Genomic DNA, 23,298 nt, shown 5'->3' on the forward strand with positions numbered 1-23,298 from the left:
TTTACATGTTTATTGTTGTGTGCCCAGAGAGCAGTAAACTGTGTGGGCTTGTGTGTTTATAGAGGAATAATTGCAATTGTACCATCGCAACTGCTACCTTTACCAACATATCAAACATTCCTCTGCGCTTCTTCTTATCGTTTTTGGCCTCTTTCAACTTATAAATATGACTGTTTTATCAAAGGTAAACATGTTTTAGAACTATTGCAAAAGTTAGCAGTGATATTTATTGTGTAAGTGTAACAGAATGCTGTTGAGGTGTACTTTAGATATGTGCAGAGCTAATGTGTCGTACATTTAATAATTTTAGCACATCATCAAAAAGGGAATGCTTCCAAAACCACATGTTGGAATAGTTAATCCATTCCATGCGTGTTCAATAAAAAAGGTTAGGAGAGGTTTTTATTCAATGTCAAAGATTTTAGTAATTTATTGGAGACAAATGAATAATTCGATTTACAGAATTCTGGTATCCTCAATGCAATGCAAATGTTGCATTTAGGAGGTGCGCAACAAATTTAATTTCATGATTCACATTTTTAAACGTAGCTGTTATTAACAGGTGGAGTTTTGTGGAATTCATTACTTGTCAATTAATCTCCAGTCCTCCATTGGCCGCACCCATACATACGTCCTCTTTTTCCACAAATTCTCTACACAACATTAAAAACATAGAACTTTTTTTCAACAGCACATATTCTGTGTTCAGTTGTAACACATTTTTGCTGACAGGAAGTTTCACAGCTAAGCTTAGGTTAAGACAGTCAGGCCTCTGCATTTCTATCAGCTTCATCTGCTTCTTTGCTTTGATGAAGCAAATATGTTTCATTACTATGCGCGCAAATCACACTCAACAGAAGAAGTTCAGTTAATATATTACATTTAAGCAATTTAAATAAAATTGTTTAATGAAAAGAAAAAGAGAAAAAAATGGCAAAAATATATATATTCATTTTTCCACAAAACCTATGGTATACACATTTTGTATATTTAAATGCTATTAAATTTGTATTCATTATATTTATTTTGATGTAAATAAACAGTGTCAAATCCCACTTGAGATTTCAGAGATAATTAGGAAAACTGCGACAATTAGGAAAACTGTTATAAATGTGCCCAGGACCATTTGCAAAGGATATAAATTGAAAGTAATTCAGTTGCAAATAATGTTATTGCTCTTGCATATTATATACTGTTGCAATTTTCTTTTTAATTTCCCTGTATTCATTTATATATATATATATATATATATATATATATATATATATATATATATATATATATATATATATATATATATATATATATATATATGTGCTTTTTTTCTTTTAAAGTGTTGGTTGCTGATGCATGAAGCAACATCATTAATGTTTTTTTTTTTTTTCTGAATAAAAAAGTCACATACATCTTGGATGGTCTGAGGATGACAATATATATTTTTCGCCTCCATTGATGTTGTTTTTTAGGATGCTAGCTACTGCCAGCGTTTTTTGACGAATTTTACTCTATATCTATAATATTTTCTGTCATGAATATATCAGGATATCATGTCTCTCTCTCTCTCTCTCTCTCTCTCTCTCTCTCTCTCTCTCTCTCTCTCTCTCTATATATATATATATATATATATATATATATATATATATATATATATATATATATTAGCGCTGTCAAAATTAACGCGTTAACGCATGCGATTAATTTAAAATAATTAACGCGTTAAAAAAAATTTAACGCAATTAACGCAGGTGAAGGTTTTTTTTTTTTACTTCCTGTTGTGGTGGACGTGTGTTCAACATGAAATAAATGTGGATAAGACCAAGGAAGCACTTTTTGAAGGCAAGTTCCAGTATAAAACAATTAGTTGCATCACAGGTTATCCAGAGTTTCATGCAATTTCGGGTGTTTCATTTTTAACTTTCGACTTCTGTTGTAAGTTGATACCGCATGGTGAACAGAAAGAAAATCCTCCGCATTTCGTGACTCGGCGTTCCTGTAAGGTAAGGTTCCTTTAAAGGCTACACGGTAGAATTTTAATAGGAGTATTATCTTAATCATATTAAAATCGGAGTATTGGTGTCTTATGTAAATGTACTCAGAACGTCTGGTGAAGTCGCGAGCTGTCAAAGACAGGGCATTACACTGCCTTTCAGCATGAGCCCTCCAAGTTAAGCGTGTTTCATCATTAAACGCAACGAAAGCATATGCTTTGCGTTGTTGTGTCAGAATCCTTGTGAAATACAGTAATACTTTAGGACGCTTAGTTTAAGCAAATTTGATGAACGCGATCATGCGTGTTGAATCTGAGGGTAGTCGCTTCAGTATGGAAGGTCGTTGGGGCCAAAACGTCTGCAGAGCGTTCAGTGTGTGTCTGTGTGTGTGTGTGTGTGTCTGTGTCAGGTCCGTTGAGGGGTGTCAGGGGTGGAGTGAGCGACTTATCTGAGTAGGGGCGAGAGGGGTGTGCAATGTATTTAACGACTGGTTTGCAAGAAATTATCTTTCATTTGTGGGCATTTGGGAGTCTCTGTGCACTTGCGGGATACTCTTAGCATAGTCATACTCATAAGATAGTCTTAGCAACTGGATGAATGTAAAGGAGGATTAAGCAAAATTGTTTCTACTCTATAACTAATATGCTCAACTCACAGCAATAAAACTTTACAATGAGTGCAACAGTTTGTATTCTATAGTTTATTATATTTTTTATTTTCCATATCTGCAATTCCTGTATTTTGGCATTTTTTTTTTGCGGTCCACTTAGAATCCAACATGGAAATCAATGTTTTCTATATTGGCATTGATTGTTTTGAAATTTAAATGTCATTAACATGCCTGTGTTTTCATTTCTGTAATAAATATGGCTGAAAAGCCAGGATCTTGATGGTTTATTTCGGGTATGTTGTTTACATGAAGAAATCTGTGTTACAAGTTAAACAAAAATTCTATTAAACAATTATATTTTAAATTAAAATATCTTTTGTCTTGCGTTTACATTAATTTGAAATTTAAATAGCCAAAATTACAAGTTTCAGTATTTTAAATGCGATTAATCGCGATTAATCGCGATTAATTTTTTTTAAAAGGTGCGATTAATTAGTTAATTTTTTTTAATCGATTGACAGCACTAATATATATATATATATATATATATATATATATATATATATATATATATATATATATATATATATATATATATATATATATATATGTTTTTTTTTTAATAGCAGATAGGTTTCATCAAAAACAACCATTTTTACAAAGAAAATGCTGGGGGGTTGAACACTGATGATGCAACCTGAGACTGCATATCTCAGTGATGATGTGATGAATTTTCATGTCCATCAAGTCATGATTAGTTGTATACTTCTACATTTTTATATTCTGTCTGATCTAGACTTTCGTTTTATCATTTGATCTGATCTACACTGATTGTCTTTGCTTTCCTTACCCAGGACTCATGTGCTAGAGCTAAAACGTGTCAATTGCAAGTAAGTTTTGTCTAATTCATTCATTTTTCTTTGCCTTAGTCAATTATTCATCAGTGGTCGCCACAGCGGAAAGAACCACCAACTTTTCCAGCATATGTTTTATACACAGCGGATGTCCTTCCAGCCGCAACCCAGTACTGTGAAAAACCCATATACTCTCATATTCACACACATAATGATAATAATTCATTCACTACAGTCAATTTAGTTCACCCATTTGTTCTGACCACATACTGTATTTGTTGTCACCACAAATAAGAAGACGAGTGCAGATAGAAAATATATATTTATTTTAGCTCATTTTACTAAACAAAATGTTGTTAGCTCTATTCAGATCATGGCCTGACTCCAGGAAAATAGGCGACTCTGTCTGCAGCCACAAAAAAACATCCAAGACTCGCTGTTTATAACAGGGAGAACTGACCATACACCGCTGTTTCCAATCCCAGACTGTGGGGGAAACCAGAGAACTGACAAAGACCCACGCAAACACTGGGAGAACATGCAAACTCTACACACAAATGCCAACTGGCCCAGCCAGGACTCGAACCAGCAACCTTCTTGCTGTAAGGCAACAGTGCTAACCATCGAGTTGCCTATCGTTGTTTCTCAATTGATAATACATCTAACAGGTTAACAGAAATGTTTAATTTAGTGAACCATCCCTCTAAGCCAGCTAGTTCATAGCTTATTTTCAGTGGTAATGTAAGGTAAATTGATATATTGAGTGAAGGTAATGCATAGCTGATCCTGCATTTCTTTACACTGTCCACAATAACAACATCTCCATCCTCATCCAAACAGCGGTTCTTTTTCTTCATCTCCAACCTGCTTGGAGACTCGAGTGAAACGGCCTTGGATTCTGAATCTTGGCAGGCTCTCAGAAAATTAAATTTAATATGGGGATGTGCGCAGTGGGGAAAAAAACATCAATGGTAATTGGAACGGAAGGATCTGGGTGGGGTGGTGGGGGTTCGCAGAAATTGAGATGTTGTCACCCAGTCGTCCCTATCATCGCCTGGGCACTGAGGAAAAGCAATTAGGGAGTCAGAGGAGGATGTCAGGGATTTCTACGCAATCCAAGGGAGCAGAACGCAGGGCAACCAGGGGGCCGCGGCTGCTCATGGGGCGCGGAGTAATTGGGATGGGGGGTGACAGATTGAAATCATTAAAGCTTCGTGTTTGTTTAACTGTGCTTTTGCGTTTAATGAGTAGACCTGCCTATTAATTTCCACAGTAAATCAAGATTCTTCGCCTCCACGGTCACACTGGTAGTATTGCTTGCATCAAAAAAATGTAACCGATCCTTTATATGCTTGGAGCCGTTCAGGGATCAGATGCATTTATGGGAATCTTGGACTGGTCCTTTTACAATGCGAATAATACAATAGGCCTAATGGTGGAGTCGTGGGCCGCAATGTGCTGCATTTCAAGGACATCCCCTGGCACAACACAATGAGATTAATACCAGTCTTTCTCTCGTTCTAATGAAGGCGTGCAGAGATTAAAATGGGCCAGCTCTGATTGATGCAGAGAGCTACGGAAAATTAAAAACTTCCGACAATTCGGGGGTAAACGCATTTGGAGACCATTCATCAGTTCCTTTTTCCCTGTGTCCAATAAAGTTGGCCATATCTCTCCATGGCGCTGGCCTCCCAACCATCATGGCCTGAATCAGATGGTAGATTACGTTCCACTGAAAACCGCCGTCCCAAAGGCTCTCCGCTCCCGCCATCGAGAAAGAAGAGAAAAGAGGGAGAAAAAAAATCGAGGGGAGTGAAAATGACTGTGGCTCGGCAGGGGGGCCCATGCTAATGAACAGGTGGTGTGGGAGAGGGAAGGTTAAGCCCGTTCGGGTGGGTGTCTCTGGAACCCCGTGCTGCGTGGACAGATGTGCGGACGGGCGCTCCTCATCCCCCGCCTGTTCTGCCAAGCCAGTAGCCTGTGTTCAAAATGCTCTCATTTATCCCTCTTTGTTCTTTGTTATTTTTGGACTGGCTCACGGGCAGCCAAATTGTGTCTCTCTGAGGAAAATCACGTCTTCTCGTCTCTATCGCATTTGTTCTCCACCATGTGTGTTGCGGAACAATGTTGCAGAATTCTGCGTGACACTTGGCTCAATGTGACAATGGTGTAAAAATGTGGATAAAGAACCCAATATGGGCTTTTGTTCCTATTGCCAAGGAGCTTAGAAAGCCACGCTCAGCGCAATAGTGCTTGAAGCGAGGGTTGTCACGTGAAGACTTTTGACCTCAGGCATGAGAACAGGAAGTGGAAGCTTAAATGAAGCAGCTAAACCTTCTAGGGATGGGACGGCTACATGATTAGCCAGATTTAGATAGTTTGTGGCAGTAAGTCTATGCTAATTAGCATGCTAGTTATCCTTTTAGACTCGTTTCATGGTAACACTGAAAAGCATTTTTGAATTCTTCCCTTTAAAGTATAAACTCTAGGGCCATATACTGTAAAAACAGGCATCTTTAAATGTTGCTTAGCACCTCACACAGCATTTTTAGCATTCTGTCACAATTCTTGCATTTTTGAGAAGCTATGTCAAGCAAACATTGCGATGGAAAAAATAAAATAAAATCATGAAATATCTTTGCTCCCCTATTGTGACATAAAGTGAAATGGCTTCTTGAGAGAGAAAAAAAATGTAGGGCAAGACTTGATTTTGTCCATCGGGAATTGTTTGGATTGCGGGTGTTTGCTAATTGCTGCAATCTCATATGAGTGACAGGTTGCTGGAGGATGGAAACTGTATAGATAAAGCAAGGAATAACTGGCATATTTTCCTGTTGGATTATAATAAAATAATTCACACTCTGGGTGTTCTGCTTATACTTTGTTTACCACATGTTCAGATCCTTTATTTTAAAAAAAATTGTCCGACTGTTGTGTTAAAAATGCTCTTCTGTGGTATTGTATGGTATAGAACTAATTTATTCGGCCTCCCATCCCAATTAAAAAGGTCATTTTAGAGCTAGTAACAGACGCTTGAGCCATTAAAGGCAGACAAATGCAATTATTAACACGATTATTAAAGCAAGAATAGATGATTAAGCATGGGATTTAGCATGTGTGAATTACCTGAGTCTGTGCATTAGTGTTTGCAATAGTGTCTCTACTCATAACAAAAATCTATGTTTATCTGTTTCAAGAAAGTTGCCATTATTTCCTTGCTAGTGAGAAATGTCATATGGCTTTTAACTTGTAACTATGACACTCCTTAGTGTTTTATTTTATTTATTTAAAGGCTTTAAGGAAGACTTAAAATCACAGAAATGATTTAAGCGAAGTGATACGTAACTGTAATTCATCAAAGATCCTACTGAAATTACCTTACCTGTGTGTTTCTATAAAAAAATACAAATATTTGCTAACTTAGAAGGTTTGTCGATCATGATCAAACATTCAACATCCATGTACTCTAACCATTTATAACAAACTCTACAATGATCCATTACAATATAAAACACACAATTTTATACTTTCCAGCCTTTTTTTACTCACCTCCCATTTATTTGAACACTGTATGTCTATTTCTGAACACAAACTTACAAAAAATAACTGTCCAATTGGGGTGATCTTAGGGCTGCATGATTCTAACTAAAATGAGAATCATGATTTTTTATTTTTTTGCTTAAAATCAAGATCACTTTTTTCTCACGATTTAGTAGATGTAAAATAAAGATTGGGTAGGCAATTAATATTGTAATTTCTCAAACATGTAGTAAGATAAACAATAATAATATTATGTCTATGTGTTGGTCTACTGTTGGTTAAAATGCTCAGTTTTGTATAGACTTTCAATTTGTCCTGGTTGTTAATTCACAGTGAAGTGATGACATCATAATTCTGAAGTTAAATGATTATGTTTGAGACATATGCTTGCAATTTGTCATTGTCAACATTATTAGACCATTTTTAAAAATGATACATTTGTCAATATCAGATTTCCTCCTGCAATATATTTAACATTACATAGGCTAGAGTATTTATACTGACACTGTTACATGTTTATTCTCATTGACAACACTGTGTTTGCTATGAAATAAAAAACATATATAATCTGCTTATCATAAACATAAATCTAAAATGTGATGTGATCATTTAAAATCATGTGTGCGCTTATGGTTTCACTTTCATTGCCGAATGCGCTTATGTCGTGGCTGTGATCACTCTGAGATAAAAAAAAAAACATACACGTAAATCAAATCTCCAGTGCGGCTCCCAAATGATCACTGAACGTTATTTCAGCACTTGATTACTTGTTTTTCACCGCCTATGGAGGTTCTGTTCACTTAAGTAAACACGGGCATGCACATCCTCTCTGGTAAACACACAACTCATGGTCATCTCACGTGTGATTTTGTGGTCGTGAATACATTATTACATAAAGAAAGACATTACATTGTCGGGTGAATTATATCTAGGGCCAGTCTGTGGACATGTTTTGCTATTTCTGCAGAGAATTTTGTTAAAAATCTGCTAATTAATGTGGAATGATTTTAGAAGTATCGTAACTAAAACCTTAATATATGAAATAAAAAATAATACTTTTTTAACTTTTATTTAGTGTTTACAATGCAAATCCAATTAGATGCACTTTATTCGATAGAAAATGACAGAAAATATTACTTTACGACCTGTATTGTAAAAAAAATCATATGAATATTTTTATATTAATCAATAACTATACTTAATTATTCATTAATGCTTAATATTAATTTTCAATTAATTACACTGCAACTATTTAAAAACTGAATAAATCTAAATTTACACACATTTACTCAAGTAAATAAACACAACCAATGATGGGCTTAAAATCTGCGCGCAAAGATTCCGTGTGGGCCTAATTATACCTTATAAATACAGTATGTGACTTTCAACACCATTTGGAGGTGTCTACGTTGCTGAGCAACGTACTGTATATAAAACAGTGTGAAGACTTGTGTGAGTGGCTTTATGTTTCTCTTCTGACCTTGAAAATATAATTGGCTGAATCGTAGAAATGGTGGATTAGGATTTGGGAGGTCGAATCGAGATTGTGATCTTTTTTTGATTATTCGTGCAGCCCAAGGAGAGATGAACGTGGAAATTGAAATAAGTATGCTGGCGTCCTTAAATGACAGATCATTCTCAATTAAAAACACATTTTAAGAATAATTTGGACTTCACTGACTTTCTTCAGACTAAAAGAAACAAGTAAAAAAAAAAAAAGTCATACAAATTTGGAACGACAGGAAGACAAGTATATTTTTGACAGAATTTAAATTTTCCTCAAGGCCAAATAATCAGCTCATCATTCAGGCAACCCACAAACGAAGCGATTCTGAAAACAAATAGTTTGGCACTGTTGGACAGTTAGAAGCTTCAGCAGGTGTCACTTCAAATAAATCCAGTCTTTACGTTGTGATTGATTAATCAAAACGCTGAAGTTTTGTGGTAAAACTGGCGGTTGCCTCAGCTCCGGAAAAAAACAACTGTCTGAACGATGAGAGATACTGTGATCAGATGGGGAATCAGACAGCGTGAATGTGAGTCAGGGTGGAAATCACCTGCTTACTGCTGCTGTCTCTTTAGCTTGCCTGAACGCTGCACCTGCCACCACGACGGAGGAGGAAAAATCAGTTAACAGAGTTACAACTCCTCTCAGAAGCTCCCACCACTGCTCCTCACATTACCCTCTGAGTCAGGCTACTGCCAGTTTCGCTTTGACACACTTTGACACACACATGCATTAAAAGAATGCTCGCCACAACAAGCTGAGCAAATGACAACTTGTAAGTGTGTCACACAATAAAAAAACAAAGAAAAAACGGTCAACCCAAAACTGCTGTCACCATTCTTTTTTCGTTATTTTTTGGCGAGCAAAAGCAAGGCTGGAGGTCAGCGGGGATTTTTGGTAATTTTTTTTCTTCCGTCGCCTGACACCCACTCAGCGTGCCCGTTCTTTGAGCGAGGCGGCACGGCCACCTGCTTGCATTGTGGCCGGCAGCTTTGGAGCGCGGCAGGGGGGCCTGTAGGGACGGCCGAGCGCGCAACATGTTCCGGCGAGTTTGTTTGGAAACCGGCGGGCTGGGCCAGTGCGCTGATCAGGGGGAGGACGAAGCCAAGCACAGCTGACAGACACGACACGCCTACTCTCTCTCTCTCTCTCTCTCTCTCTCTCTCTCTCTCTCTCTCTCTCTCTCTCTCTCTCTCTCTCTCTCCCTCTGCCTCTCTCAACAAACACCTCGTTTACATCAGCTTCAGAGTTGCCAAGTCTGCTTAGAAAACGCCACTTTGGGCTTCTCTTTTGTGTTAAGTTGCGTTAAAAACTGTGGGTCGTGGGTTGTGTGTTTTTTTTAAGGGGGGCTCAAAGGCACTAATTGCAATAATATCCACTTTTCCTACACATGTCCTAATTATGGGAATGCCCCTCCATTTTAAGAAACGTTGTGTTTTGTGATTTATTTTTGTTATTTAAGTTATTCTAACATCAGTATCAGAAGCTTATCTTTTGCGTTTGCTTGGTTTTGTTCCTACATATAAAATTTTTTTACTCTTTGTTTCCCCAACAGTACAATAATAGTCAATATACAATTTATGATATTGCTGTGTGAAGACTCATTTTGAGTTTTTGGAGTTAGTGGTCTGCTGAAAGTAATTTGTTAATTCTAATAATTTTGGTTTTATTATTCAATAGATAAACTGTGAGGTACAGTGGCAGACAGAGCCTAATGTGCTGCAATTTAAAAATACTCATGTGTAACCCCACCGGCTCTACACCACACCGTTACAAGCTGGGATTGAACCTTTCACATGGGAGTCAGCTGCTCTAACGAGGCTAAAGACCGTGACCTCTCATGAGGTCAGAGGAGTGAGGTTTACCTGCACAGCACTTCACTATCTGGCCTCTACCACATTAATGCCCCTAAACTTCACTACCATTCGGGTCACGGCACCAATGATCTAACTGGCCACCTTCTGCATGGGAGTCAGTTGCTCTAACAATGAGGCTAAATTACAAAAAACACCAGCAAATTAAGAAAAGATCTTCATCCGTTTGACAGCACAGGTCCTGCAAATTCTCACAACACATACATATAAAAAACGCGCTGCATTTTCTCACAATGCAAATAAATTAATGAAACGCGCTGCATTTTCTCACAAAATAGGAACACAACAGAAATGTTTCAAGGGGACCCAAAAACGTGACAGATGCCACTGTACCATGACTATTGCTCAGTGACGTTGTGATCTTTAAAAGGTGAAGTTTTTTTTTTTTTTTTTAATGTCCCGATTCTCGTGTTTAGTAGTATAGCCTAAATAGCCTGGTCTGTCATGTTTTAGGGTCTCCTTAAAACATTTTCATTGTGTTGTGAAAAAATGCAGCACATGTGCTGTCAAACTTATCAAGATCTTAATTTGTTGGAATTTGCTTATTTTTTTTAATTGCACCTGTTTTCTTAAATTGCAGCACAATAAGCTCTCTCGACCACCGTAGTGAGGTGAATAATGACACCTCCATAAACCCAGCTTTTAAAAACATTTACTGCTTATTTACAGTTTAATGGGCATTGATTTCAGAAGCATCATGTGGTATTAGCGAAAGAAAAAAGGATAACTGCTGTAGAGTTTTCCCCCCTGTCCTATCCTATCGCCTAAATTTTTATTGTCGAATTTTGTAAAAAAAACAAAAAATAAATAGATAAATAATATATAAAATTAATAAAATGTGTGGCGACGCAGTGGCGCAGTAGGCAGTATTGTCGCCTCACAGCAAGACGGTCATTGGTTTGAGCCTCGGCTGGGTCAGTTGGCATTTCTGTGTGGAGTTTGCATGTTCTCCTTGCATTCGCATGGGTTTCCTCCGGGTGCTCTGGTTTCCCCCACAGTCTAAAGACATTCGGTACAGGTGAATTGAGTTGGCTAAATTGGCAGGAGTGTTTGAGTGTGAATGAGTGTTTATGGATGTTTCCCAGAGATGGGTTGCAGCTGGAAGGGCATCCGCTGCATAAAACGTGCTGGATAAGTTGGCGATTCATTCCATTGTGGCGACCCTAGATTAATAAAGAGGCTAAGCCCCAAAAAAAGAAAATGAATGAATGAATAAACTGTGTAATGTACAGTACTAACCACTATATAGTGACTTTTATTTTATTATAAATAATAGGCTATATAATGAGGTGACCGGAGATTACAGAATAGTGTGTCACCAGCTTTTTTGATTTCACAATTAGTTTTTTTCTTTTTATTTGGCAAAAATAAATCAGTTTTTCTTAGTGTAATCAATAATGAGTAACGTAATAGATAATGATCAATCTGATGACAATAAATAATGTAATGACTTTGGGTTTGTTTTTGAAGCTGTGGTGATTGTGTATTTGTCTTGTGAGTGTTGGCACCACTGATCAGCTTTTTTCTCCCTTTTTTTTCCTTCCCCTGCTCCCCACGCGCTCCCTTCCTCCCTGCAGGGGTCTGAAATCACACTTTAATTGCCCATTCCTTGCCGTCTGACCGTCACCACATTTTTTTGTTTTTTGTGTCCCACAGGTGTGATGTCATCACTAATGGCCCAGGCAGAGAGTGCAGGTAAATCTTTATGGTCTCATTATCTTTGTGGTTTAACTGACAGGAGCGGCCCACCTGAACTAGTCTCAACACTCCCCTATGACTAATTTACAGTCGGCTATATATTACTGTGCCACTGCTAAATGGTCCGCTGCGGGAGCGACATGACCAACAATTCAAAAACAGCTCTCATGTGCCACGATGTCACATAATTACGATAGTAATAGTGTTGCTTCTCATTTTGATAATTTATGTGAACATGTAGTTATCTTGTCCCAGCGGTCCGTAAGGAGAAGTTTTATTTTGTTTATAAAGTGCTATTCATGCATAATTCAAACATGAATGGGAGTATATACCTGCAATATCACAATATTCTGCATAAAAATGTATGCGTGTTATTGTTTTGTAAAGTGTTGTGTGTGCGTGTATGTTTTTATTTTTATTTTTTATTTTGTGCATTAGACAAATGGAGATGCATATTGGACAGTTGGAGGTGTATATATATGTGTGTGTGGATTTCCGAAATCATTCATACCACTGGCAAATTCTGACTTACTTTTTTTAAATTACATTGATTCATTTATTCGATCATTTTCCTTTGGCTTAGTCTCTGTTTTAGAGGTCGCCACAATGCAATGAACTGCCAGCTATTCCAGAATATGTTTTAAGCAGAAAATCCCCTTCCAGGCTCAACGCAGCACTGGGAAACATCCATTTACACACATCTTTGAGTGAAAATGACACAGGCTTTTCCCCAAAAGATAATATGATGATGTACTAGAGCAGGGGTGGCTAACCCTGTTCCTGGAGAGCCACCTTCCTGCAAATTTCAGTTGCAACCCATATCAAACACACCTGCCTGTAATTATCACGTGGTGTTCAGGTCCTAATTAATTGGTTCAGGTGTGTTGGCCACTCCTGTACTAGGGGCATCATTGTGGAATTTAAAGTAAAATAAAAAAAAAATAATAATAATTATATATATATATATATATATATATATATATATATATATATATATATATATATATATATATATATATATATATATATATATATATATTTGTCATTTTTATAGAAATTTGGATTTATAAATCACCTGAATGCTGAATAAATATAAGCTTTTCATTAATAGGCTGTGAATGATATTTGGCTGAGGCACAACTATTTGTAAATCTGAAATCTGAGGATTTAAAAAAAAAAGTCTAATCTGTCTAACTGAAGTGCTTACTCCCAGGGCCATTTAAATCGAAGTTGATATTTAGCCGCACCATGTTGGTATTTCTTAACATCTAATTTTTATGAGGTGGGTTGTTAGCCCAAAGCCCAACCACCATTCTGGAGAACCAGGACATAATCCAATCCACTACAGACAATTTTGCTTACCCAAACCATTCGACCGAACCAGAGAACTTGAATATATTTATGGAACATGGTCTTTAGTTAATATATTAAGTTAATGGTCTTTAGATTTTTGACATAACCATTTTGATCTATGCTATTTTTTATTTTTATTTTTTGGCCTTTTCGGTTCAATGTAAGACTGGTTTTGTAGTCCAGGGTCACGCATCTCTCTGTGTGTGTCTGTGTATGCATAAACTGTTATCTTTTTTTTTTTTTTTATCATTGTTCTATTTCATTTTTAGTTACTTGATTACTTAGTTAACAGGTAAACAAGATTTAAAAAATGAGCAAAATGACATTTTGACAGTTGACAGAAATAAAAATTGCCAGTTAAAATAGGTAATACCCAATAAATCTGTCCAAGATGGCTAACAAAACTGTTGTACTACAATTAATATTTAATTTAGTCCTGAGAGATAATGATAAAATGGTTTAATGGTTTATCAATTTAAAGAAAGTAATTAATGGTTTTAAATGATTTATGGAAAGTGAGTTAGAATGCTTTTATGGTATAGAGGCTCATGTGATAAAATGCACAAGGAACAGCCACAAAACAATTACTCTGTTGTTTTTAGACATGAGAACATGTGTGTTTTTTTAATGTGATGGTTAGACTTTTTTCATTTAACAAAAAGTTTTAGTTTATATTAATATTTGTGTTTGTATGTATGTAACCGTGGTTTCAAAGATCAGAAAATGCCTTTATAGACCATTCCTCAGGAAAATAATCCGCTTGCTAGGTGTGACGTCATGTACTGCAGCTTCCGGGTCCAAGCGCCTTATCAAACAGTATGCGGAGACTTAACAAATGGTAATAATAAATGTTTACAAAGCAATGTAATACTTTCGAAAATCGCAATATATTCATGCCTAATATCAGATGGCCAGAAAGTGATTATTTTTTATAATTTGTTATTATTGGTGTCAGAGATGCAGTGTCTAGAGACTGTTGTGTACACCCTGATTTTACAAAAAAAAAAAAAAAAGACTTTAATGTGTGATATGAGTAAAAAGTGGTCATAAATAAATATTTTCTCAATTCAAATGAGTAGCGGCTTGGACACGGAAACAATATTTCATACGTCACGATATGTCATGACTTAACTCTATAACCTTAACCCAAGCCAAAATGCTTCTTAATACCAAGTGTAAACAGGGCCTACTGTATGAACAACATCTGAATTAACTTAATTTCTGTTAGGATCTCGCAGTTTTTTTGCAGCACACACAGAACAAGGCACTAGGCTTTCGGAACAGAAAATATATCTTCTTTAAAATGCACGCTGAATGAAAGCAAACACCTCACACAGGCTTTCTGATGCTTTGAAAAGACAAGCTGACTTTGCATCTGATCTCCAGTCGCAACCTTGAAACGGAAACTTTCCATCCTGCATTATGTAAAGAGTGACATTCAAACCATCACTCTTCAAATGTCACCGCTGATGCCCCCCTGATACACGCGCTGGATTGTCAGCGCAGGTATTTCTGATACATCACCCTCTCGTGTCACATCAGTCACTCTGTCATTTCTCAGCACATGATCAGGCAGAGCTTTTAAATGCCACCTGATTACGCCCACGGTAAAATTGTGATTTCGCTCACCATAACAATCACTATGCAAACACACATGCACATCTAAACATAACACTTACATTTATTCATTTATCAGGTGCTTTTATCCAACGGGACCTACACATAAGGGCTATAGAGGCAAGTCAAATTACCTGAAGAGTTATTAGACTATGTAGATGCTGTTATAAGTCTCTATTATTCTAGCATAGTTAACATAACACATTTTAAAAGAAAGAACAGATCAAAAATTTGAGAGATTTAGAATATATTAGACTGTGCTAAAGTTGTAAAATCAAATGTTGACAAAAAATGTGTCTTTAGACTTTTCTTGGAGGTCATTTTATACCTAAAACTCGCCAACAGGTCAGTTTTTCAGGTCAAATTTGCCCATGCACATGATAGATTTTTAATACAGCAAATGAATGATTAATTGAATAAATAAATACAATGTCATTGCATAATCTCTCATTGTCTTCACAAGGTAATGTCTACATTCATTAAATGATTATTTTTAGTCACCAGGACATTATTTGAGTCAACCAGGTGACAACAACCATTCATGACATTGATCTGCCATCAGACTAACCATCACTCATGTCATTTGGTGCCTCCAATACATGTTTGGCATTCATAAATCACCTTCTTTTATCCACTGAGACTAATACTAATCAATGCTATCTCAGTATAGAATGATAAAATATAAGCCTCAAAAGCTTGAAAATTAAGTTGTAATATGAAGTTAAAATGATGGCCCTAATAAGTAAAAAATCTGGCATTTTAAATCTGGTTTTATCTAAAAAATAAAAACACCATTTTAGAAAATGTAATGGCTGGGAGACTTCATGGTATATTCTAGATCAGATATGCGGCTGGCCGAAAGTGCAATATGCACATTAATATAGCAGCATTTTTTATGGCACTGTATAACAATAGTTAATATTTTTATTGTACTGTGATGGTTGGGTTTAGGGTTGGGGTGGGGGTAGGTGTTAAAAAAAATACTATTTATTGGGTAATTTAATAGATAACATAAATAATAATCGGTAAAACTACTGTTTTTACGTTACTGTGACGGTTGGGTTCAGGGTTGGGGTGGGGGTAGATGCTAATAAAATAGAATAAATGGGAAATTTAATAAATAATAGAAATAATTCTCATTATGTTCAACGCAAATGTATCCGATCTAGCAACAACCAGATTTCATTGAAAATATGTTATGTAAATTTGAAAAGCTGCAAAAGGTTACATTTGTTCATGTGTTAAAGATAAAAGTCCTAACTGCAAAACAAAAGCGATTACTAATCTTAAATAAATTTGACCCTGGACTTTATGTAAAAAGTTGAGTAAACCCATTGTAATCTGGAACTGTTAAGTTGACTTAATTTTATACGTTTAATTTCACTTAATAGTTTACTTAGTAGTTTTAAGGCAACATGTTTACTCACTTTACTCAAGTAAAGTCAACTAATAATTTTTTTTCAAGTGTTCGAACATGATTTTGTGTCTCTTTGGGATGGTACTGTAGCAAAAAGTACCATTCATTAGCAAAACACAAGGTTCTGGTGGGCATAATCGTCATTCAGATAAAGTGGTGATGAGCCAGTGTTTGGCTTGTACACTGTGAATTTTTTTGGCTGACTTACATTTTTAAACCAAATTAAATTGACCATGAGTCCATAGAACGTATGTTATGTTAAACTGACCTAAAACAGCTTGCGTAACTTATAATATTATGTTAGAACATGATAAACTTAGTTTAATAAGTTACAATTACATGAAAACATTGTTAGCACTAATTGATCATATGATTTTGTTACAGTATAGGCAAATAACAGAGCCTTGAATTTAATGCAAGAAGCATACAGTAAGCCTACACTGTAGAAAACGGTTTGTTTTAGGTTTTTTTTTTTTTTTTTTTACAATGTAGGCTTAAGTTTCTTGCATCTAATTCAAGGCTCTTACCAAACATTGGCTCGGCACCACTTTACCTGAATGACTATTGTGCACACCAAAACCTTGCATTTTGACAAAAAGTCAAGACAAAAAATATTTTTATGCTGCTTAAACTTATTTTAATAAATTAATCAGATTTCAACTAAAGTTATACTAACCTAATATTTTAATTGAGTTTGATTTATGTTAGCTGATATGACTAGAAAACTTGATTAAAAAATGTGATTGTCAGTAAGAACAACAAGAATGCTATAGTGTAGGATTATATGACCTGATGACCTCTAGTCATTTATAATAATTGTGGAGGTTCCTGTGATCCTAATCCCATCCAAATCGGCCATGTCTGTAATTTGTAAACAAAACATTCCACCGCAAAAGACCTGCCATATTTTGCAGTACACATTGGTTCTGTGCTGATATAATAATAAGTGTCGTGTGAATCAGAATATCAACATCATCCAGGATTTAATAAGTTGTATAAGAATTTGTTTTCTGTGTGCCATCTTTTACAAAGAACCGAGGCTGTGCTGGAGTGTTTTGATACACCATACAATTATAAAATAAAAAAATGTAACCATCAGAATAGTGAAAACAAAGAGAACAATTACTTTAGATGGAAATGAATTGCACATAGAGCTGCATGCGGATTATTATTTTGTTTATTATACTTGTTTCTGTTTTACCCATCCAATCAGACCACAGAACACCCTGACATCACCTTGACTGCAGTCAGTAAAGTCAGTGAATTCAAATAAAATCAAAGGCTTCACTTATCCTGTGCCAATGAAATTCCGATGTGGAGAGGTAATATCGAAATCACACAAGCTCCCCAGGTATTGATAAACCTGTGTGCATAGGGGTATGGAGAATAATTGTTACGTTTATATGGATTTTGGTAATTGAAATATTCTAATCTAAAGCAATATTAAGAATACTGCTATCCATGTAAATGTACTGACTGTCATTTTGAGTCAAAGCTGCTGCTGTTAGGACAGTAGCTTATAGGGCAGTGAAATGAGTGCGCGCACGAGAGAGAGAGACAGAGAGAGAGAGATTAGAGGAAGCCCTCTAGGGGAAAACACCTGGCCAGCAGAGGCACGGGCCAGAGGAGATGAAAGAGTGAGAGAGAGCAGCTTTTTGATACTCCTCTTCAAAGCCGTAACAGAAGAGAAAGTCTCCCGGAAGACTGCTCTCACCTGCTATATCTGGCGCAGCAGGCTTCCGGAGTGTTCTGCACCACACAACTTTTTCTTTTTTTTTTTTTTTCTTTGCGTAGAGCAAGGTCTTCCTCTTCCTCTACTTTTTCTTTCTCTTCTTTCCTCTACAGCAAGGGAAATCACCCTTTTTCTGCATTTCAAATGAATGCTTAAAATAGCGCGAGCACTCGAGGTATATGAGATGGATTCCCTGCAGCGCTTTTTGCTAGATTTCTGAAAAGACTTTGTGCTAAAAAACAAATCTATTTTAGAATGGTCTCAATTTTTTTAACTCTGTAAATTCTATTCAATATTTTCAGCAATTGCACCTTTTTTTATTATGTTCCTTTTAATATAGAAATACAAGATTATTTGATATGCAACAAACAGAATGAAACCAAACAAAGCAAAGAAAAACATAAAAATAATATAAATAATAATAATAATAATAAATAGACATGATAAGGACATGTTATTTGTAATGATATAACTGTAATATAATATCTCACCAAATCAAACCAAGGAGAATAAAAACAAACTGCATAAAAACAAACAGACCTGAAAATTAAATTTTAGGTCACCAAACCGAACAAAGTAAAAAAAATAAATAAATAAAAATAATGAATGATTGAATATAAGCAAAGACCAGATAATTACATTACTTAAAATCCATTTATCATACCAAAAAAAAAAAAGATGTAAGATTTAGTGTTCATATTTCATGATTAGGTATGAGTAGCATTTGGTCGTCCCAAAATGACAGTTGAGTTTAGGCATTCGATTTTGTGCCACGCCTGCTTTTAAATGTGCATTTTTTAATTCATTGTTTGACATAATATCAACAAAAAATGAAGAGAGGGTGGGGCATAGAGTAGCTCCTCCCCTTTAAAAAAACAGCCAATAGCATTTCGTTTTTATCACAGCTTTGCCAGTAAGAGTGGTTGACCTGAAGCGCATCAAATGAAAAGCAAATGAGATGCATCTTGAAGGAGGTGGGGCCTGTTAGATCTTAGAGAGCATTTGATTGGTCAAGATTTGAAGGAAAACTAAAGTTTGAGGTGACAAAAATCCATTTGACAAACTGCAAACTTTAAATCAGTTTTATATTTTCTAAACACACATTTTGTCACTGTTTTGAAGCACACTAGCTTATAGATATCTTCAAAACTATTAGACTAAAACTAACATCTAAAATTGTTTCTTTTAAGCCACCTCTATCAGGGTTCTGTTTTTCATACCTTTTTTAAATGATATAAGATAATTTGACAGAACCTGAATCTTTAAATCTTGATAACTGATCTCACGCTAATTTGGTTCTTCAAAGAAGTTTGTGAATCAGATTAAAATGTCTGGATGAACTGATCTGAGATCACTGCATGTGTTGCGAAGGACAGATCTATCGATACTTGAAATTATGATCAGCAATGCAACAGTTGGCTAATGGCACAGCAGCATTATGACATCATCTGATTAATATTCAATTATCCATGTGAGCAAAATTACATAAAATTCGTAGTAAACGGTTTTTTAAATATGATACGCAGTAACTGTCAACGTCATGGACTGCAAGCTTTACACTTTCACGTAAACAGAGTGTATAGCAATTTATTTAGCTTTACATTTAGAGCAGATTTTCTTTATTATAGTAGCCTAGGCTTATTTAAGTTTATTATTCGGCATAAAAAATAACTGGCTGTTTATAGTTAATTTGAATCAAAAAAGCATTTTGATATCGGTTAAGGTGTCTGCAACTTTTGCGAAGCATAAAATCACAGTCATAATGGCTGCCAAAACGCGCATGACTGCATAAATTATTATTTCTCTAAATAAAAAGTTGAATATTGGTCATGTCTATTATCATACACAAATTGTAATAAAAGTGGTGCCTAAAATAGTATACTTTTGTGTCTAAAAAGTCTATATTAATAAATATTTTCTTTGGACCCCTTGTAGATATATATATATTTTTTTAACTATTTACTATTTTCCCAAGTGTATAAAACTACTACTGTAAGAAAACAGATAGAATTCAGTACATACTTTCAGTATTATCTTTGCTTGAAACCATCCAATCTAATCCTGTTTTTATGAATTAAGCCTGCTAATTGAGTAAACCACGCAAGAGGAACGGACCCAGGGCTGAAACAAAACAAAACAAAACAAAACAAAAAAATAAATAAAAATAAATAAACAAAACAAAACAAAAAAGAAACAAAACTAAAAACTAAACCAAAACAAAACAAAAAACAAATAACAAAAACAAAACAAAATGGAGTGACAGCATTCTTTGACATCCTATCAAATCAAAACAAACAAACCAAAAAAACATACTTGATAAGATTTACAAAATCAAACAAAACAGATCAAAACAAACCACTTTGATTAGTTCATCCTTTCATATCTCCAGTACAAAAAAGTACCCAGCCAATTTTAAACCACTCGTCCAAACCAGAAGACACACACACATACATAAACCTATCTTCACACACACACAACCAAGCTTGTTAAACATTGAATCTACTTTTGTGTCTCATAAGTGATAAAGCTTAAAGCAGCAGGGGGTGTGGGGGGAAATAGAGGTAACATCTATTATTGCTTTTTTTTCTCCTTTCTTTCCTTTCCTTTTCCTTTTCCCCCTGTTCGTAAGCCTGCGAGGCAAGCCAATTATTGCACAATCTTACTTTTTTATTGTTCCCAGCTGCTGAAATGATTTCTAAATGTCAGTAAGATGCAACATTTCCTGTGGAGTTACTGACAGTAATCACTTCCCCTCCCAGCGTTGCAGTCTTTAATATGAATACACTAGAGCAACCCGCCCTCTACACTTTACACAAGGCCTTCTCCATTTTCTTTATTGGATTCCTCTCTCTCTAAACCCAATCACGCTAAACACACACACTGCATCATTTTCTCATTGAGTGACTGCACCTCCTGGCACATTCTGTAATAATAAAGCTTCCTGTCTCGATCTGTTTCTACATTGCATTTGTGTTCGCCGAGACCCCCGTATCATGGCGGGGGGCTTTTAGGATTGATTACAGCCCTTTGCTGATGGACGCCCACTCTCTGTAACTCTTTCTTTATTCGGTTGTCATCAAAAAAGTTGTAGGAAAAAGCGCAGTTATGGAGTGTTCCTGAAGTTGTAAGTTAATTGGTGAAAAGGGAAGCCTCTGATGGATGTAAATGGAGTTGTGTGTGTAATGTAGTGGCTGGTTGATTCAGACCACACCGGTGCAGTGCAGGCTGGGAATTTGAACAGAGCATGAAAGTGGGTAAAAAGGAGAAACATAATAAGATATTGGTGCCTAGATTGTGAGAGATGAAAAAGGGATAAGGTTATGGAGCTAGTGTAAAGCTTATAAAGCTATTTTAAAAAGGGATTCAAATTTTCACTCTCAGTGTAATGATATTTTGTTTTGTTTTTGTTTGTTTGTCAGGATCTATAAAATGGGTACCACTTTATTTTGATGGTCCATTTAAGTATTAGTAGACTGTCTGCTTAACAGTCTGCTCCTTCAACAGACAATTAACTGACTATAAGAAACTTTGCAAGTACATGTGAACTTACACTAACCTTAACCGCAACCTTAAATGAGAATTAGTTGGTGTGTTGATGCAATGTGACTTAAATTCAACAAAAAGACCATCAGGGCCATTTACTGGGACCCGTGCCCCAGTAAAAATCAGCATTGCCCCAGAAAATGCTTTGAGATTTGATTTACATTATATACAAGTGTATTTATTAAGAGTGGTAATACCAGAATAAAGGCGTTATTCTAAATGCAACTGAACCGGCGCTGGTTGAAGCAGTGTAGTTTAATTAAAAAGCAAACTGTGCATTTGCGCAGAAAAAAAACATGCCTGCGCGCCTCACGCAATGCTCCTGCTTGACACTGATTTGCTGCTCTGCTCCCTGTGTCCCGGTTGCACGCCGTAAAAATAGGCGTGCTGCTTAACCGCTGTTCATACGTTGTGAAACCAGCGTAACAGTCTTATATGCGGGGTGTCGGCTAGAAGTGAGTTTTGCAAGTTGACGAAATAAGTAAAAAAAATGGTGGTGATACAATCTTATTTAGACTAAGCCTGGCTTCTGATAGATTTTTTTTTTGTGAGAAGCAAAAAAACGGATGAGGAGTCAGGGAGGTAAGACTCAATAAATTTAATTCTCAACCATGAGTCGGGCCTAAGACAACACACAACTCACAATTCTATAAAATATATATTTTTTTGTATTCTATAAAGTTGTCTATTCAATTTCATTCTAATAAAATTAATATTTATGCAAAAGATTTCTTAAATTATCTTAGCATCACTCTAGTTGTGTCTTTCGATTGTTTTTCAGTTACATTTAGGATTAATTTCTGTTATTTCTTTAGAATAATAATTGTATATAGTAGCAATACTGTTATTCATTTATTATTATATTTTTTTCTTTATATATATATATATATATATATATATATATGCGAGACAGTGGCGCAGTAGGTAGGGCTGTCGCCTCACAGCAAGAAGATCGCTGGGTAGCTTGTTCGAATCCTCCCTCAGCTTAGTTGGCGTTTCTGTGTGGAGTTTACATGTTCTCCCTGCCTTCGCGTGGGTTTCCTCTGTGTGTTTAGGTTTCCCCCACAGTCCAAAGACATGCGGTACAGGTGAATTGGGTAGGCTAAATTGTCCGGAGTGTGTGTGTGGATGTTTCCCAGAGATTGGTTGCGGCTGGAAGGGCATCCGCTGTGTAAAAACTTGCTGGATAAGTTGGCGGTTCATTCCGCTGTGGCGACGCCAGAATAATAAAGGGACTAAGGCGACAAGAAAATTAATGATTATATATATATATATATATATATATATATATATATATATATATTATTATTATTATTATTATTATTAATTTTTTATTTTTTTGGAGGAGGAGTTGTGCCCCTGTAGAGCTTTATGTCAAGCAAGGCCCCTGCAGACCATCAAAATAAAGTGTGACCATAAAATGTTTTAAATAATTAATTCAATGATACACACTGTAAAACTTAAACAGTTAAGGTAACTCAAACCATTTGAGAATACAGACCACACCAAACCAATTAAGTTCAAAACTAATCCTAATAAGTACTTTGAACTTACTCCATTTGAGT

The 23,298-nt window shown here is 35.8% G+C and overlaps 1 long non-coding RNA gene across 2 annotated transcripts in view; it reads left to right on the forward strand.

Annotated features, from left to right (window-relative positions):
- Positions 1 to 1,744: 1,744 nt before the first annotated feature.
- Positions 1,745 to 23,298, forward strand: part of LOC137488125 (uncharacterized) — a 64,477-nt gene continuing 42,923 nt past the window's right edge. Inside the window, exons 1-4 of one of the 2 annotated variants that reach the window (XR_012393044.1) lie at positions 1,745 to 1,836; positions 1,935 to 1,997; positions 3,453 to 3,488; positions 12,030 to 12,068. This is a non-coding gene — a long non-coding RNA (uncharacterized lncRNA). Of the gene's footprint in view, positions 1,837 to 1,878; positions 1,998 to 3,452; positions 3,489 to 12,029; positions 12,069 to 23,298 lie in introns of those variants that run through there. The other variant, XR_011007041.2, reaches the window with a different exon arrangement.

The sequence above is a fragment of the Danio rerio genome, chromosome 17 (genome assembly GCF_049306965.1).
Source record: "Danio rerio strain Tuebingen ecotype United States chromosome 17, GRCz12tu, whole genome shotgun sequence".
NCBI classification, from domain to species: Eukaryota; Metazoa; Chordata; class Actinopteri; order Cypriniformes; family Danionidae; genus Danio; species Danio rerio.